Raw genomic sequence first — 18766 nt, forward strand, 5'->3', positions numbered from 1 at the left:
AAATAGGATAATAACTAAAAACATACGGAGAATGGGGTTAGCCTTAGCTACTGCCTCTCTTCCAATTTTAAACCTAATACCCAGTATGTATGCTTGACTTAAACACTTTTTCTAGTTTTCTTTTTAAAGCTGCTAGTCATATAAAGGTCACTAGGTTGGTCTTTTAAAAATAAATCTGTAATCACTACAAACTGTTACTGTATCTGAACAAGGTCATGACGAAACACCAGAGGCTAAGACTTGAATGCAGTAGCCCAAGGAGTTAGAATGAAGCAGTAGGCGTAAAAATGCAAACACATGGGCCAAGACCTGTCCCAAGCCCTCAACTGAAACAATCTATTTGATTATTTGACTTTTGGTAGTCGTAACCTTGACTATTTGAGCATTTCTTAACTCACAGTGACTCCTACCCATGAGCTCACTCTTTCAGAAATAGTAGAAAACCACCCTGAAGCCATGGGTCTTAGGTTACATTATGAATCATGTTGGCAAATTTTAGAGGACATCACTATTTATTCTCCACAGCAATGACTTTCAACTTTCCTGCTTTCCCAGCCCACCAAAGCAAGGCAACACTTCAACTGAAAGAATAGAATCTCTTCTCCAGTTGGTTTTCATGCAAGGGAAATAGGAGGATGCAGACCTAAGGAATACAACAAAATCTCAGGTTGCTTGTTCCATCAGCCCTCTACCATGACCATCAATTGATGAGCACTGCTGTAAAGCTTTACAGTACAACAACCTGATTAATCAAGTGTGTACTGTAAGCCTGCAAGCCTCAATGAAATGGAACAACACCTGCTAAAAGAGAGACTCAGACAACTCTGACAGAGTGTGAACTGTGGCAAACTCCTGTCTCTCCTTCAGGCCAGAGTGTGCCCCTACCTTGCCTCTAATCCTCCAGTACTTCACTCAGTTTGAGCATCCCTATCAGTGCCATCTCGTCCACATACACACATATGCAGGAACACATGTAACAGGGTACCTGCAAACTTCAGTGCTCATAAGACTTTAAAATTCTCATATTTAAGCTTCACAATGACTGCATAAGGAAGGTGTTATTGGTCTCCTTAAGAGATCACAAAAGTAAGGTACTGAGCAATCCAGAGTCTGCCCAAGGTCTCAGAAAGTGACAAAGTGAGGAGTCAAATTGCCATCTACCAGTTAATATCCTAAAGACTGCATCTACTTCTAGGGTGAAAAGGGAACAAATGGGAGTCCCAGGGTTCTGCGACAATCATTTCTCTGGTGGACCACTGATGTCAATGCTATCCTTTCTTGCTCCTAGATCTCGTTATCCTATATACACCTAAAATTGATTTTCAAAGGCGAAGCCACAAATTTTGGTTTTATTGCTCACATCTCACCCTCAGAGAGTCTGAAATATCTCAACCAGGTATCCAAGATGCTCCACAACCCCATCCGAACACATTTTTGCAAGCTTCTCTGCCACTGTTCTCTGACTGCAATTTCTAGTTCTGCCGAACAGATCTGCTTCCCTCAGAGCAAACATCATTTGACCAACCTATTCCAGACTAGCCTTTCTTTATCAGAACTTTCTAAGAATACTCCCACATGATTCATTCATTTGGCATTTATTTTTGAATGCCTTGAACTGTGCTTCATGAAGCAAGCATTTTTTTTTTCTTTACAGACTGGTGACAGAATTACAGGATGTCATAGCTAGGAGTTAGTTGAGATATAACCTGGTCCAGAGCCCTCATATTAGGAAAGTGGTTCCATGAACACACAGTGGATAGATCATACACCTATAATGTTCATTCAAACAATTACCATTTTATCTTACTATTCTAAATACTCTAACTTATTTCATATTAATTATCAGCTTTACATTTATTATGCCACCAGCCAGAAACTTCAATGTAATAATTTATTAAAGAACTGGCCTTAGAATCCAATTGCCCTGACTCCTGGTTGGAACACAGGTCCCCGATAATCAGATAAGTATATCCTCCAGCAGCCAGCCCAGAGTCCGTCTATACATAGCAGGCATTTATTAGCTGATTGTTTGATACAAGTTCATTTATTTACCCCAAGCATTCCCCATCCAAAGAAAATGTTTTTCATATACATGACACATGTAGACATGATTTATCAGGCCAGTAGTATTTTATAACAAACATCCATCCTTGATTCCTCCCTCTCCTTATATTCCATATCCAAGAGGGTTTTGTTTTAGCTCCAAGATCCATATGCTCTTCAAACTCTCCACCTCCATCGTCCTAGCCCAGGCCATTATCACTGTTTATCTGGGCTACTGGGAAAAAAAAAAAAAAAATCCCAGCTTGTCTCTCTTCTTCCATTCTTCCCTCAGTCCCTACTCAATCAGTTCCCCTCACAAGCCTATCACTCACACCCCAACTTAGAAATATTCAGTGGTTTCTCATTTCGTCTCATACTTTAGTTTCCATACCCTTCCATCTTGGCTTTCTTTCTGTCCCTCAAACTTTCAGGCTCTATCTTCCTCCAGGCCCTTCCATATGCTATTCTCCCTGGCAGTGCTCTTCCCTCCCTTCTTTTAGGGCTGCCTAAGGCTTCTTGTATCACTCAAATATCATTTCCTGAAGAAACCCTCTCTCCCTAAATTAAACCCCTCACTACCACCATCCCCGTCATTCCTATCTCAGCATTCTATTTCCTTCATTGCACTTACCACAATTTGTTCTTATTTAGGGCATTTGTTTTATGCTAGTGTCTCCACCCTATCCCGGACTGTGCACAAATGAGATCAGGGACCATGCCTACCTTCTTCTTACAGTAGAAGGTTGGCCTCAGGCCTGGTCAAGAAGAGTCACTCAATATATTTCTGTTGAATGTATAAAATGTCCTTGAAGATTCATAAAAAAATTATAAATATAAATTAGACTTTAACTCAGGGGCTGCCACCAATAAGATGATATTTTAACACAAAAAGTGCAATGTATCACACATGTGTAAATCATACTGACACTTTTCCTTCCTTTACAGAGAAATGTGATAAAATAGTAAATCTGGATTTCAACAAAGATTTGACTACTCTGGTCATACCCTTTTGGGGTAAAAAAAAAAAAAACATTAGTACGAGCTATCAGTGTTCCTGAGTTTTTGAGGCTTCCCAGGAGATTCTGACTCAGTGAATAGGGATTGAGACCAGGAATTTGTCCTTAAAGATGCACCCCACCCCCCAAAAAAAATTCATATCATCAGAGACATTTAGGGAATTACTGGGCTAGGTCAGTTGTTCTCAACCTTAGCTACACATGAAAATCTCCTAGAGAGCTTTTAAAAAAATACTCAATTCTACCCCAAGCAACACTGATGTAATTGGTCTTGGTGGGGATTGAACATCGGGATTTCTAAAAGTTCTTCAGTTAACACTTCAGTTTTGCCACAAAAGTTGAAAACCACTAGGCCTGATGACAACACTATATAATAGATTTGTAAATTATTGGATAACCAAGCTGAAAAGATACAAATTAACAAATTGGTGCCAACCCATGAGGAATTTCCTTCTAATGGTAACTACAGATTCTGAGCTTGGTCATTTCATGACCAATATTTACCAGTGACTTGATGGAGATAGAGAGGAATGTTTAAGTTTTTATATTGCATATATATATATATATATATATATATATATATATATAATATTGCATATATATATAATATTGCATGTCTATATATTCATGCAATATATATATTGCATGAATATATATATATATTGCATGAACTGTGAAAATAGTAAATAGTTTGGATGACAAAATTGGAATCTAAAATATTCACCATATTGAAGTCATAAGACAACTGTTCCAAATAAGTGACTGCATAAAGGAAAAATGAGGTGACATAATTCAGCAGCAGAGTAATTTGAAAAGAACTTAAGAATTTAATCTGGCATTGAGTTCAATAGATATATATAGCATGACATGGTTGCCAAGAATATTATTTTCCATTAAAATGACAATAAAATAAAAACATAGATAAGGCCATGCAATCACAGAAGGTAGCAAAAAAAGGTGGTCTACAGAGGAAAAAAATAGTGACAAGAGGAGCAAAGACATGACTACATACAACTGAGGGCTCTTATGTAGAACCTAAATTAAATTTATTTTGAGGACATCAGGAACTAAGAACAACAAACAGAAGCTATAAGAAGACAGACTTAAGATCATCATGAACAAGTATGTTCTAATGGTAATGTCTAAAGGTAACATGAGCTGCTTAGAAAGAAGTGAATTCCTCATCACTGAGAATCTTCGAAGCCTAGAAAGAAACCACATGTAGTTATTTTGTAACTTTCTGTGTGATCCTTCCTTTCTGATCCATTTGTTGCAAAGCATACAGTTGATCAGAAAAGTTAGCAAATGTCCACTGGAGCTTTGAACTTGGTTGTATTGTATAGGAGGATCTAGCCAGGGATGATCTTTTCCTTATGCAATCCTTTCCCTTTTGTCTCATTCATTATTATTTTTTGTTGTTGTTTCAAGCCAAATAATCCCCTATTTCTCTTTCTCGTCTAGTTTTGGTAGCTTTCTAAAAAAAAAAAAAAAAGACGCACAAATCAGTCTTTGAATCCTAACAATACTCAGTAATTTGGCAAAGGTAAGTTACAGAATTTACATTCTTTTATACTGCTTGTTCTAAAATATTTTCCTCCTTTTCCTGAGTTCCAACAAAAATATTATCAAAATAATGCATAAATCTGTGTCCTGATGACATACATTTATATTTTGCTCCCTTTCCTCTTCTGACACAGAAAGATTTTTCCATCAGCTCAGAAATAGTTTCCATTTCAAAAAGGTCTTTGCTCCTCCTTTACCTCTGTTTCCACCACTGTTCCTGAATGAACATTGGGGATGATCCAATTTGAAAAATCAAACAGGGTTACATTTTATTCATCCAGATTAACATAAGATCTGGAAAGATCCATTTTTACGCAATGAGACATTTAACATGTGCCCACTTTGCCAAGCACACCGTGACACTGAAACACGTCAGAAAAATAAACACAATTCCAGATTTGTTAAGCATTTAAAAACTGTTAGCCATTCATTCACTAAAACAAATACATATATTTATTGAGCATATACAACAATCAAGCTCACTGTTGGTGCCTCAATGGAGTGTAGAGTGAAGGCTGACTCTTTCCTTGTTCTCATAGACACAGTTTCTGGGGGAAAAGGACAGTAATTAAGTGATCACCCAAAAAATGTGAAATACAAACTTGATCAATGCTGTAAAGAATGGTGAATGGATGGGGCACCTGGGTAGCTCAGTGGATTAAGCCTCTGTCTTCGGCTTAGCTCATGATCTCAGGCTCTTGGGATCGAGACCCTCATGGGGCTCTCTGCTCAGCAGGGAGCCTGCTTCCCCACCTCTCTCTGCCTGCCTCTCTGCCTACTTGTGATCTGTGTGTCAAATAAATAAAATCTTTTTTAAAAAAAAGAATGGAATGGAAAAAAAACACAATGGAATACTATGCAGCCATCAAAAGAAATGAAATCTTGCCATTTGCAATGATGTGGCTGGAACTAGAGGGTATCATGCTTAGCGAAATAAGTCAATCGGAGAAAGACAACTATCATATGATCTCCCTGATATGAGGAAGTAGTGATGCAACATGGGGGGGGGGTTAAAGGGGTAGGAGAAGAATCAATGAAACAAGATGGGATTGGGAGGGAGACAAACCATAAGTGACTCTTAATCTCACAAAACAAACTGAGGGTTGCTGGGGGAGGGGGTTGGTAGAAGGGGGGTGGGGTTATGGACATTGGGGAGGGTATGTGCTATGGTGAGTGCTGTGAAGTGTGTAAATCTGGTGATTCACAGACCTGTACCCCTGTGGATAAAAATACATTATATGTTTATTTAAAAAAAGAAGAAGAAGAAGCAAATTAACTGGAGATAGTAAATAATTCAGTATGTTTTAATAAAATGATTGCTTTAAAATTTTAATTCAATAGTAGGTAACACTAAATCTCATTTGGCAATTTAGGGCATTAAAAAATTTAAAAAAAAAAAGACTAAGAGCAGACACTTTCGGTATCTCAACAGAACTTAAATCCAAGTGAGACACATGCTAAAATGTTAATCCTTATAAAAGTCTTCTCCCCCCCATTCCACTGTCACTCAATAGCACATTTTTAGTTTTATTTTTCATAGAGCATTTATCGTTTTTTAAATTATCTTGTGTATTCACTTCTTACATTTTCATTTTCTATCCCCCACTAGAATCTAAGCTCCAAAACACAATTTTCCCCCATCTGGTTAACCACTATATCCCCAACCACATACACAAGTTACTCAATATGTAATATTATTGAATATTGTTGAATATTTCAATCTTATTAATTTGTAAATAAATTGTCATTACTAAGAATGAGAAAGCTGATACACAAAAACTATAGAAAAGCCATTCCTGACCATTCAGAATGAAAAGAAATATTAATAATTTGAAGAGATTTTTATTAACATAAATATTTTCTGTAACAGATATTTCCTCAGGCAACCTAACCTGAAGCTAATGTTGGACAAAAGTGGATAAGTATCATTCTTTGTGGATGTCTCCAAAAAATGTAGTTGTCACCAAGTTTTCAAAAGTCTCTTAACTTTCCTGTCCCTATGAGGTTGTTCCAGCCATTTAAAGCTCAGCTGAGAGCAGAGTGCACATTAAAGCTGTCCATAGAATCCATGTTACAGACCCCAGCTTCCAGCCTCAAAGCCATGAAGCTTCTGGGAGATCCTGCCTTCCAAGGCAGGACCTTTCACCTATACAGCCGTGTGTCCTGGCAAAGGGGGCTTTCTCCTCTGGCCGCACCCTGCTTCATACAGCGAGGAGTCTCTGAGACCCATGGTACCTAGTCACCTGCAGCCCATGCAGACATGCTTTCTGTCCCAACAGTCTTTCATCTGCTGTACGGACCTGCACAAGACTCTCCCTAGGGCTCTGTCCTCCCAAGGGCAGATGGATGCACTATATTCACCCTTGGGCACAGAGGCAGCTGTTTTTTATGAGGAGACTAGAATACAATTATGTGCAGTGCCCACACAATTTCAGGAGAGTTCCTTAAAGTAAGAGATGGAGCTGTGGGTAGGAAAAGAAAGGATTCGGACCTCCCTTTGTCCCCTCATTCATTCCATCCTGACATTATTACCCCTGTCCCTGGTAGTGTAATGGCCTCTCCTCATAGTCTCATAGCAAATGTGACTTGTCTTGGATTTTCTTAAAGCTATTGATTCACTTCCAAATAGTTCTCAAGTTCATCACCTTTTCTCTATTCCCATCACTATTGCTCCATATCTTTTCCCTAGAATATACTAAATGTCTCTAAATTGTTCTATGACCAGCCTATCCTCCATCCTACTCTGCCATTGTGAGAAGTTTTCTGTATTTGCTTAAAAATGGTTGGAGACTCTCCCGCACTTTCTGAATAGATATCGAACTCCTTGGGGTGGACACTTGGGTTTCCAGCCCGCTTCTCCAGTGCCACCTCTGGTCCTTCACAAGGAAGGGCCATGCTCTTTTCCACCTCTGCTTCTTTACACATACAGACAGCTCGATCGATCTACAACACCCACTCCAGTTACTAAACACTCACTCATCTTCCTGGTCTAATGCAAGTGACACCACCTCAGAAAGTCTTTTGGAACCTTGATCTGAGTTAAGACCTCTCTTAAGAGTTCCCAAAATACTAGACCACCTCTCTGTCTTAATTCTCTGCTTTAATATGAAAGACTAAATCCCTTGAAAGCCAACATTTTTACCTTTGTATTCCCCAAAGCCAGACACCTTTTTTTTAATATTTGCTAGAATTAATGTAAGTAGTTATATGTAAGATATGTAAGACCCTCAGACTTTGAGTACCTGTAAGCATTTTGAAAATAGATGATCACATTCTATTTTGGGTTTGCAAGAGCTATATTTATTATTCTTAGCCTAACATAAAATAAAGATATGGAGGATAAAAATACACAATTTACATAAGTAAAAATACTATTAGTTAACAAACACTGAAAAATGTCCATCCATGCTAGTAATCAAGAAATGCAAATTAAAGCAATGTCGAAAAACATTTTGCATATTAGACTAGTCAAAAATATTTAATAACAAAACCTAAGGTTGATTAGAGTGAAACTGTTACATCTTTGGTTCTGGCACTACAAATTGAAACAATGTTTTTGGAAAGTAATTTGGCAATATTTATTTAGAATCTGTGAAAATATCCGTACGTTTTGACCTAATAATTGGGCTCCTGAGATTTTGCTTACTCAATAGAAGTTTTTTAAATGGAACAAAATGCTACAAAATATTCAATAGTGTGTTAAGATAGCAAAACACTGAAAACCGTCTAATTGCCAAGATGTTTCTTAATATACACAAATAATTTGGCATAAGATATTTGCAACCCACATAACCAATAAGGAATTCATATCAAAAAACAGGTTTTTAAAAATCCTACAAATTAATATCACAAAGTATGAGACCAAAAAGAATTTGAAAAGGAAGGAAATGGAATTTTTCATTGTAAACATGTAAAAATATGAATGGCCAATAGACACAGAAATGTTCTCAACTTTGTTAGTATTTAAGAAAATGGAATTAAAATAAAAGTAAGGTATTATTTACCCTCATCTAATTGGCAAAAATGAAAAAGTGACAATCAAATGTTGATTGCCCATAACTTATGATCCAGAAATTTTTATCTTTAGAATCTATCTAGCCTAGAGACAACTTGGAATTACACTAGGACATATTTTCAAAAAGATTCATAGGAGTACTTTTTGTATGAACAAAATACTAGAATAGCCCAAATGTCCATCATCAGCAATACAGATAAATAAATTATGTTATATACCATATAATTAATTAATTATATGGAAATTAATACAGTACACTGTACACACAACATTGAACACTCAAGATTAAAGTGGTAAGTGGATAAACCAAGTCACAGAAAAGTATATGAAGTACTATTCCATTAATATAATTTTTTAAATGCACAACGAAATTTATTGGTTATTACCAGTTACTCACTGAAAAGGGATATATTCATTTAGAAAAACAAGAATTAAGAACAATGAAAAGATTGGCACAAAATTCAGAATAATTCTCTTGGGGTGAATAAGAACAGAAATTAGAAGGAGACACAGGGGCTTTATAGGTAAATGAGTTTCCATTTCTTTAACTAGATGGTTAGTGTATGTGTATTCATTTTATTCTTTAAATCTCTCACATATTTTACAAGTATTGTTTTTATTATTCAATATTTAATAAGAATTATCTTTAAAAAAGCAGCAGGTCACAAAATAGCAAATATAATATATACCATCCATATAAAATATAAAATAAGGGCATATTGGTGTAAATGGTAGTATGAGATGTAGACAGAGCGGCTCAGTTATCAATAATTTAGGAAAAATTTACAGGAGGATTTATATTTGAAAAGATTGAATTTTCTGTATGACTCTGTATAATTTTCATATAGAAGGACGAATTAAAAACTTCTGATTTTAGAGAAAAAAATGAGGTACAATATGGTACAATTCAATTTAGATATATATTACCTCTGGGACTCTCCCCTGCATTTCCTTTTGTCAATTCCCTTTGACAACCCCATCAATTCAATAGGACTCATCTTCTCAGAGGTCATTCCAAAGTGGGGGGGGGGGGAGAAGAAGAAGAAAAAAACAAGAAGGAGAGGAGGAGGTGGTGGAGGAAGAGGAAGTAGAGGAGGAAGAGAAGAAAGAAGGAGAAGGAGGAGGACTAGGAGAAAGGAAAGAAGGAGAGACAAAAAAAAAAAAAATGGGGGCTTTGAGTTTCAAAATAGGCTGTGGAGGAGTTCTTAACAAAGGAGAAGTTTTGAAACTCAAGGCTATTACCAGAACCAGGTATTTTGAAACTCACTGAAGCAAACTGGGCCTAAAATTTATCCAATTAATCAAAGATGGTAATAATAGCAGATGAAGAACCTAGCCACACTTGAAAGAACTCAAATTTCTCCTATATCCCCAAAAGGGGTACAAAATAGGTCAGAGGAGCATTACAGTTACAATCAGGAAAACATAAAATGATCTCATAACCAAGGCAGACCCTGAGATATCAGCAGATGCAGCCAGCCAGAAAGACACAGTAAGGGGTGCCTGGGGTTCTCAGTCCTTGGGTGACTGCCTTCAGATCAGGTCATGATCCCAAGATTCTGGGATCCAGTCCTGAGCCCTGCGGTGGGCTAACTGCTCAGTGGGAAGCCTGCTTCTCCTACTCCCACTCTCCCTGTCTGTGTTCCCTCTCTCACTGTGTCTCTGTCAAACAAATAAGTAAAATCTTAAAAAAAAAAAAAAAGGCACAGAGAATGAGTTGTACCTCAGTGAATGCCTGAGGATGCGTTCTGTCCATATGCCCTTCCCCACCTAAACACAATATAACACCAGCTGAAACTGAAATATTACTTTGAGCAGGGGGGAGACATTACCCTGAGAAGTTACATGGGGAGAGTGGGGGAGGGGTAAATTGACTGAGAAATCACTTCAAAAATCTACATCTACCTGGAAGTGATTCCATAGGTTTCAACAGTAAGAGCAGTAAGGTCTTAGAATAGAAATAAAGTTAGCAATAAAGAAATAAAGGTAGGTTTGTTGCATAGGAAATGTCAGAATCACTATATCTATGTTTTTTATCCCATTAAAAAGAAATGAATGGGTTTACATAAAAACATTCTGAAAAGACAGTGGACTTTTTATTAATATTGTATATGCTTCTATATTTGGCCTAAAATATTTTATAATAAGTATGTTTCTTTTGAAATGAAAGAAAATTATAAAGCTAATTCCACTTTGAAAATTTTTTAAAACTAGGTAGATTCAATGTTCTCATAATCATCTATTCAGAATCTGAATTAATTGTAATACAGGATTTTTCCACCTCCATGGAGATAACATTTTGAAAACCATCCAAAAAATTTTAAATGGACTATTCAAGTTACCCAAATTTCTATCAGCTAGAGAAAAACATAATTAACCCTAGTGTAAATCCCTCCCAAGAAGAGTAGTTTTGAGTATGGATTCGAGGAGACAATGATCTTTTATTTTAGTATTAATTTGATATTATTTTCCTAGAGAAATTTCAAATGTTTCAGAAAAATGTTTTTGGTTTAAATCTCTAGAAAATCCCTTACTATAAGAAAATATAATTTCTTGGCATGATTGTTTAATATTTTGATAAATCATTCATTTTTGTGTAAATTGATTCCCAAAGATAATAATGAGAAATTGGGGCTGCCTGGGTGGCTCAGTGGGTTAAAACCTATGGCCCTCAGCTCAGATCATGATCTCAGGGTCCTGGGATCCAGCTGCATCACGATCTCTGCTCAGCATGAAGCCTGCTTCCTCCTCTCTCTCTCTCTCTCTCTCTCTCTCTGCCTGCCTCTCTGCCTACTTGTGATCACTCTGTGTCAAATTAATAAATAAAATCTTTAAAAAAAATAATGAGAAATTGTTTATAGTTAGAGGAGGAACCTTGATTTTTAGCTTATATGATCCAAAATTATTTCATGAGTTATATTTTCTGAATTTTTCCTAGATTTTATTTTTTTAACACTTTGTTACAGAATATTTCAAAAACATATTAAACACAGTAGTCTAAAAAATCTCTATAAGCATAACCTAGCTTAAATGATTGTCAATTCATGGCCAATCTTATTTCATCTATATCCTCAGCTATTCTCCCAGCTCCTAACTATTTTGAAGTATTCCAGACATGATATCCTTCCAGATTTTCTAACTTTTTGACAGAGCTCTATAACTCCTGGTAAAATATCTAATTTTACTTGTTACACCCCTCACATTGAAATACTATAGAAAGGATGGGCAAGAAGGCGACCAGTAATTAGAAACAGGAACAAGAAATCATAAAATGACTAGAAGGGGATTTTAGAGATCAATAATAAGATGGTTAAAATTTTAAAATATAGTATACATGAGATTAAAAGTATATAATTATAGCTGAAGAACAAGTTAGTGAGCTGAAAGATCAAATGAAAAACTCTGGCACAAGGTAGTAGGAAAGCAAGAGTAAATTGAAATATAAAAAGATGAGTTAAGTATAGAAGAGACTTCTTCAGGAATACAGAAATCCCAGAATTAGAATGAAAAAAAAAACTAAATAATTATGTAATTCTTATCCTATTCCAGGCATTATTCTAAGCACTTATAAATATACATATACCTAATCTTTATGAGAACTCTAAGAAGAGAACATTATTGTTCTCATTTTATAAATAAGGAAACTAAGACACAGGGTAGAGATTGAGTAATTCACACAGATAATAAGTGGTACAGGATTCAAATCTAAATCTCTTTGACACTAAAACCTGTGATCTTATCTACTACAAAATGCTCCCTCTCATGGAAGAAAGGAAATATTTCCAAAATTACAGTATTTTATTTCCAAAAACTAAAGGAAGATTAAAAACTTCAATTTCAAAAATGGTTATGAGTGCTTAACAGGATAAATGAAGTCTCCACCTGAAGAGATTATAGAAAAATTTTAAAATAGAACAAGAGGAGACTGAAAGCTTATAAACAGAAAAGAGGAAATCATTTATATAGAACAAGAATAAATGCAAGAAAATAATGGAACAATCTTTTTCAAAGAAGTAAAGAGAAAGAAATCTTGGTCTGAGTTTTATGTCTACTTAGAAAGTAATTTATTTTTTTATTTTTAAGATTTTATTTATTTACTTATTTGACAGACAGAGATCACAAGCAAGCAGAGAGGCAGAGAGAGAGAGGAAAAATTAGGTTCCCCGCTGAGCAGAGAGTCCGATGTGGGGCTCGATCCCAGGACCCTGAGATCATGACCTGAGCCGAAGGCAGAGGCTTCAACCCACTGAGACATCCAGGCGCCCCAATAATTTATTTTTTTAATATAATTTTATTTTTTCAGTGTTTCAAGACTCATTGTTTATGCACCATACCTTTTGAGACATGAAATATGTGTCCTCCTTAATACCCACCAACAGGTTCACCTATCTCCCCAACGCCCCTCCCTTCCAAAACCCTCAGTTTGTTTCTCAGAGTCCACAGATTCTCATGGTTGTCTCCCCCTCCAATTTCCACCAACTCACTTTTACTCTCCTTATCCTAATGTCCTACATGTTATTCCTTATGCTCCACAAGTAAGTGAAGCCACATGATAATGGACTCTCTCTGCTTGACTTATTTCACTCAGCATAATCTCTTCCAGTCCCGTCCATGTTGATAAAAAAGTTGGGTATTCATCCTTTCTGATCGAGGCGCAATATTCCATTGTATATATGAACCATATCTTCTTTATCCATTTGTCTGTTGAAGGGCATTTTGGCTCTTTCCACAGTTTGGCGATTGTGGTCATTGCTGCTATGAACACTAGGGAACAGAAGGCCCTTCATTTCACTACAACTGTATCTTTGGGTCAATACCCAGTAGTGCAATTGTGGGGTCATAAGGTAGCTCTATTTTTAATTTTTTCAGGAATCTCCACACTGTTTTCCAAAGTGGCTGCACCAACTTACATTCCCACCAACAGTATAGGAGGGTTCCCCTTTCTCCACATCCTCTTCAACACTTGTTTCCTGTCTTGTTGATTTTGGCCATTCTGACTGGTATAAGGTGGTATCTCAATATGGTTTTGATTTTAATTCCCTGATGGTTAATGATGTTGAACATTTGTTCATGTGTCTGTTAGCTATTTGTATATCATCTTTGGAGAAGTGTCTGTTCATATCTTCTGCCCATTTATTGATGTGGTTATCTGGGTTTTGAATGTTAAGTTTGAGAAATTCTTTAGAGATCTTGTATATCAGCCCTTTGTCTTTAATGTCATTTGTGAATATCTTCTCCTATTCCGTGGATTGCCTCTTTGTTTTCTTGACTGTTTCCTTTGCTCTGCAGAAGCTTTTTGACTTGATGAAGTCCCAAAAGTTCATTTTCACTTTTGTTTCCTTTGCCTTTGAAGACATTTCTTGGAAGAAGTTGCTGTGGCTGATGTGGAAGAGGTTACTCCCTATGTTCTCCCCTAGGATTTTGATAGATTCCTGGCACACATTGAGATATTTTATCCATTTTGAGTTTACCTTTGTGTATGGTGTAAGAGAATGGTTGAGTTTCATTCTTCTACACATAGCTGTCCAGTTTTCCCTGCATCATTTATTGAAGAGACTCTTTTTCCCACTGGATATTTTTTCCTGCTTTGTTGAAGATTATTTGACAATAGAGTTTAGGGTCCATATCTGGACTCTCTACTCTGTTCCTCTGGTCTGTGTCTGTTTTTGCACCAATACCATGCTGTCTTGGTGATCACAGCTTTGTAGTAAAGCTTGAAATCAGGCAACGTGGTGCCCCCAGCTTTGTTTTTCCTTTTCAACATTTCCTTAGCGATTCAGAGTCTCTTCCGGTTCCATACAAATTTTAGAATTGCTTATCCCAGCACTTTGAAAAATGCCAGTGGAATTTTGATCAGGATGGCACAGAAGTATAGATTGCTCTGGGCAGTACAGACATTTTAACAATGTTTATTCTCTGATCCATGAGCACAGAATATTTTCCACTTTTTTGTGTCTTCTTCAATTTCTTTCATGAGTGTTCTGTAGTTCCTCGAGTACATATCCTTTACCTCTTTGGTTAGGTTTATTTCAAGGTATCCTATGGTTCTTGGTGCTATAGTAAGTGGAATCAATTCTCTCATTTCCCTTTCTATATTTTCATTGTTAGTGTATAAGAAAGCAACAGATTTTTGTGCATAGAACAGAAGTCTACAGAGACAATCTATAGAAACAAGGACTTTGCAGGCAACATGATGTCAATAAAAGCTTATCTTCCAATAATCACTCTCAAAGTGAATGGCCTCAACGCTCCCATAAAATGGTACAGGGTTGCAGACTGGATAAAACGACAGCACCCATCCATATGCTGTCTACAAGAGATGCATTTTGAACCTAAAGATACGTGCAGACTGAAAGTGAAGGGATGGAGAACCATCTTTTATGTTGACAGGCTTCAAAAGAATGCTGGGGTAATGATTCTCATATTGGATAAATTGGGTTTTAAGCTAAAGACTGTAATCAGAGATACATAAGGACACTACATCATTCTTAAAGAGTCTATCCCCCAAGAAGACCTAGCAATTGTAAATATTTATGCCCCCAACATGGGAGCAGCCAACTACACAAGTCAACTGTTAATCAAAATAAAGAGTCATATTGATATGAACACATTAACTGTAAGGGATCTTAACACACCACTCTCAGCAATAGATCATCTGAGGAGAAAATCAACAAAGAAACCAGAGCTTTGAATGACACATTTGGCCAGATGGACTGCATAGATATATACAGAATATCCCACCCTAAAACAATAGAATACTCATTCTTCTTGAGTGCAAATGGAAATTTCTCCAGAATGGACCACATACTAAATCACAAATCAGGGCTCAACTGATACCAAAAGACTGAGATTATTACCTGCATATTCTCAGACCCCACTACTTCGGAAGTGGAACTCGAAAACAAGAAAAAGTTTGGAAGGAATTCAAACACTTAGAAGCTAAAGACCATCCTGCTCAAGAAGATTTGGATCAACCAGGAAATAAAGGAAGAACTCAAACAATTCATGGAAACCAATGAGAATGAAGACACATCAGTCCAAAACCTATGGGATATGGCAAAGGCGGTCCTAAGGGGGAAATACATAGCTATACAAGCCTCACTAAAAAAAATAATAATAATAAAAATTTAAAAAAAAACCTGAAAAATTCCAAATATACCAACTCTCTTTACATCTTAGGGAACTGGAAAAATCAACAATAAATTAACCCAACCCCACACACAAGAAGGGAAATAATTAAGATTAGAGCAGAGATCAATGAGTTAGAAACTAGACATACAATAGAACACATCAAAGAATCTAGAAGCTGGTTCTTTGAAAGAATTAATCAGATCAATAAACCAGTGGCCAAACTAATCCAAAAGAAAAGAGAGAGGACCCAATTTAATAAATTGTGAATGAAAGGGGAGAGATCATGACTAACACCAAGGAAATAGAAACAGTCATCAGAAATTATTATCAACAGCTGTATGCAGATAAGTTAAACAATCTAGAAGAAATGGTTGCGTTCCTGGAAATCTATAAACTTCCAAGACTGAAACAGGAAGAAATTGACAACTTGAAAGACCAATATCTAGTAATTACATTGAAGCAGTGATCAAAAATCTCCCAAAGGCTTGTACCGCTATATATTTTCCTCTCAGGACTGCCTTTGTATCCCACAGATTTTGAAACGTTGTGTTTTCATTATCATTTGTTTCCATGAATTTTCTCAATTCTTCTTTATTTTCCTGGTTGATCCATTCATTCTTTAGAAGGATGCTGTTTAGTCTCCATGTATTTGGGTTCTTTCCAAATACAGCCACATGTAGAAAAATGAAATTGAACCACTTCCTTACACCACACACGAAAATAAACTCAAAATGGATGAAGGACCTCCATGTGAGAAAGGAATCCATCAAAAGAGAACACAGACAGCAACCTCTTCGACCTCAGCTACAGCAATATCTTCCTAGGAACATTGCCAAACACAAGGGAAGCAAGGGCAAAAATGAACTATTGGGATTTTATCAAGATCAAAAGCTTTTGCACAGCAAAGGAAACAGTTAACAAAACCAAAAGACAACTGACAGAATGGGAGAAGATATTTGCAAATGACATATCAGATAAAGGGCTAGTGTCCAAAATCTATAAAGAACTTAGCAAACTCAACACCCAAAGAACAAATAATCCAATCAAGAAATGGGCAGAAGACATGAACAGACATTTCTGCAAAGAAGACATCCAGATGGCCAACAGACACATGAAAAAGTGCTCCATATCACTCGGCATCAGGGAAATACAAATCAAAACCACAATGAGATATCACCTCATACCAGTCAGAATGGCTAAAATTAACAAGTCAGGAAATGACAGATGCTGGTGAGGATGCAGAGAAAGGGGAACCCTCCTACACTGTTGGTGGGAATGCAAGCTGGTGAAACCACTCTGGAAAACAACATGGAGTTTCCTCAAAATGTTGAAAATAGAACTACCCTATGACCCAGCAATTGCACTACTGGGTATTTTCCCTAAAGATACAAACATAGGGATCGGAAGGGGCACGTGCACCCGAATGTTTATAGCAGCAATGTCTACAATAGCCAAACTATGGAAAGAACCTAGATGTCCATCAACAGATGAATGGATAAAGAAGATGTGGTATATATACACAATGGAATACTATGCAGCGATCAAAAGAAATGAAATCTTGTCATTTGCGACAACGTGGATGGAACTAGAGGGTATCATGCTTAGCAAAATAAGTCAATTGGAGAAAGACAACTATCATATGATCTCCCTGATATGAGGAAGTGGAGATGCAACATGGTGGGGGTTAAGAGGCTAGGAGAAGAATAAATGAAACAAGATGGGATTGGGAGGGAGACAAACCATGAGTGACTCTTAATCTCACAAAACAGAGGGTTGCTGGGGGGAAGAGGGTTGGAAGAAGCGGGTGGGGTTATGGACATTGGGGAGGGTATGTGCTACGGTGAGTGCTGTGAAGTGTGTACACCTGGCAATTCACAGATCTGTACCCCTGGGGGATAAAAATATATTATATGTTTATTAAAAAATTAAAAATTAATTTTAAAAAAATCCCAAAAAACAAGAGCACAGGACCTCATGGATTCCCTGGAGAATTCTACCAAACATTCAAAGAAGAAATAATACCTGTTCTCCTGAACCTGTTTCAAAAAATTGAAACAGACAAAAAACTTCCAGACTCATTCTATGAAGCCAGCATTACCCTGATCCCCAAACCAGGGAAATACCTCATCAAAAAGGAGAATTTCAGACCAATATCCCTGATGAAATGGATGCCAAGATTCTCAACAAGATCCTAACTAACAGGATTCAACAGTACATTGAAAAGATTATCCACCATGACAAGGTGGGATTTATCCCTGGGATGCAAGGGTGGTTCAACGTTTGCAAATCAATGTAATAAAACAAATCAATAAGAAAAGAGAGAAGAACCACATGGTCCTCTCAGTTGATGCAGAAAAAACATTTGACAAAATACAGCATCTGTTCCTGATTAAAACTCTTTAAAGTACAGGGATAGAGGGAACATTCCTCAACTTCATAAAATCTATCTATGAAAAACCCAAGGTGAATATCATTCTCAGTGGGGAAAAGATGACAGCCTTCCCTTTGAGATCATGACAAGGATGCCCACTCTCACCACTGTTGTTCAACATAGTACTAGAAGTCCTAGCAACAGCAATCAGACAACAACAACAACAACAACAAAAAAAAGCTATTCAAATAGAAAGTAATTTAAATGTGGCACTATACTGAAGACATTCTCAAAAGTTATGTGAAATATAGACATTTTGAAAACACCGTTGGAGGAATAATTGAAGTCTGCTCAATCTCTGGATGTATTAAGGTGTTCTTATCCTTAATCAGAAGCAAACAAACAAACAAACAAAAACATACAAACTGACTAACCCTTTCTGGAGGAAGATAACACCATATAGAGTCTGAAATTATCTATATAACATTTCAACTCAATATCTATGAATGAATAAACAAAATGTGGTACAATGGAATATTAATTGACCATACGAAGGAATGAAGTACTGGAACATACTACAAAATTCAGGAACCTTGAAAACATGTTAAGCAAAAGATGTCAGTTGCA

Source organism: Mustela nivalis (genome assembly GCF_964662115.1).
Source record: "Mustela nivalis genome assembly, chromosome: 5".
NCBI lineage: Eukaryota > Metazoa > Chordata > Mammalia > Carnivora > Mustelidae > Mustela > Mustela nivalis.